Source organism: Triticum dicoccoides, unplaced genomic scaffold (assembly GCF_002162155.2).
Source record: "Triticum dicoccoides isolate Atlit2015 ecotype Zavitan unplaced genomic scaffold, WEW_v2.0 scaffold175639, whole genome shotgun sequence".
Lineage (NCBI taxonomy): Eukaryota > Viridiplantae > Streptophyta > Magnoliopsida > Poales > Poaceae > Triticum > Triticum dicoccoides.
Window position 1 is genome coordinate 1 of NW_021223557.1, and position 1848 is coordinate 1848.

Here is a 1848-nt window from a genome sequence, read left to right on the forward strand (position 1 = left end):
AAAGTTGTCGGCATCTTTGATGGAACCGGATCAGTAAGAAATAGAACAAGGAAATTGCCCATGCCCCTTGATGGATTAATGCTGTAATTTATCCAAAATGATGGTCATTTCTTATTTATTCAAACAGTAGGAGTAGTTGCTGATGGGCAAGGCCTGTTTTATTTTCTTGATGAATGAAACAATCCTTGCATGTACAACAACAAAGTTTTGAAATTTGAAGAAATTTAATAAATGCTGGAGGCGCACGAATACATGTCTCTTGATTTGGAAGACAAAGCAAACGAATAGCATCTCTCAGTACGAGCGTGCATGCCTCCTACAGAGCCATTTTCTAGTTTCTAAGCATTTAACAATCATGAATTCATCCCATCTCTGAGTCTTAGACCAGAAAACAACACAGATTAAGAAAGACAAGAGTAGCCAAAGGAAAAGGACATCAGGGACTCACCTAAGTGGTAGGTAACCCAGGAGGCAGTCATGGGAGCCCACCACCAGGGTTACGGGGCGACAAACTAGCCATCTTGTCGGCACTGGAAGAAAGGCAGCACACCACCGTCGTTGGAAACCCACCCTTCAGCTATGATCTCCTATAATATTAAAAGAACCGAGTCACATATGTGCATACGTGCATTCTACTCATACGCCATCATAGATCAAATGATTATCATATCAGTTCGACAATTCAATCTGCAATCATGTTGCTAACTTCTATTGTTTTGCTACTTATATTCATAAAAAAAGCCACCCCTACTTACATATCTTTCAGTACTATAAAAAAGAAATGTATATGACATTTATCCATTTCAAGTGGGCACACAGAGCATGAGATGGAGCACAGGAGAGTAATAGTGGCATACCTATGTTTATCTTTCTAGTGTGCTTTCATATTTGTGTCAACGATGAATCAATGACGTATCACAAACCAATCCTTCAGATCAAAGCACCTGCTAGAAAATCAAACGTGTGTACTGAGCCATCAGAAATCATCCTCGAACTAGCAATGCAGTAATTGGATTTGAAATTCGCACCACAACTAACTGAAGGTGTGTTGTTCAAGGGAAATTCACAATTCAGTGGGGGCACATGTTAGGATCGAGTTAGTATCGAGACATATGTTGGCCAAGTAAAGATTCATTTATACATAGAACCCTCCGAGGTCTTACTGGGAAACATGCCAAGTGTAAAATGTAAAGAGTAGTGTAGAAACCTAACAATGAATCGCCAAGGGCAATACAGAGAAGCCAGACTAAATATTACCAAAATCGAGTCAAATTAACCTATATATCTGAGGGGTACTCTCCAACGATCATAGCTTGTTTATCAAATGTGATCAATATGTGCGCGATAGTCTAGTCGAATCAGCGCTCGACGACCAGCATCAAGGAGGCCACATGGCAGAGCATGCCATTGAGGTCTGGAATCAAGAACACGAATAGTACTAGTATTAGTCACTACCAACATCAACATGGTGAAGAACTGAAATTAGACGGACAAAGAGAACAAGCTGAGCAAGCTAGAGTCAGTGAATTACCTAGTGTGATCCAACTCCATGATGGTGAGCGGCTCGGCCGCGAATGCCAAATATGTGTAGCTTCTCGGCAGCATTAAATGTGCAAGCACAACCACTGCAATACAAAATAAACCCTTATAGATGCTATCTTCAAATCTGTCCAGATTAATGGAATTGATTCGATTTATTTAAACTGTATGCTAACTATTGGATTTCCTGGATCAAACAGATGTAGCAACTTACATAGTCCCATGAGTAAAAACAATGACAGGCATTGCATATTCTTCACAATATAGAATCTTGACTAGACATACTCATTTCCAAAATAAAACAAAAAA

General features: G+C 39.7%; 1 long non-coding RNA gene across 3 annotated transcripts; it reads right to left on the bottom strand.

Moving 5' to 3' along the window:
- Window positions 1–34: 34 nt before the first annotated feature.
- LOC119344605 lies at window positions 35–1626 on the bottom strand. 3 transcript variants are annotated; one of them, XR_005166741.1, is made up of 5 exons: window positions 1532–1626; window positions 1278–1414; window positions 858–944; window positions 449–587; window positions 35–81 (listed from the first exon to the last, which is right to left on the bottom strand). It is a non-coding gene; the product is annotated as an uncharacterized LOC119344605 (long non-coding RNA). The 3 variants fall into 3 exon arrangements; XR_005166739.1 differs by having other exon boundaries at window positions 1258–1414; XR_005166740.1 differs by having other exon boundaries at window positions 858–947; window positions 1258–1414.
- Between the last annotated feature and the right edge of the window lie 222 nt (window positions 1627–1848).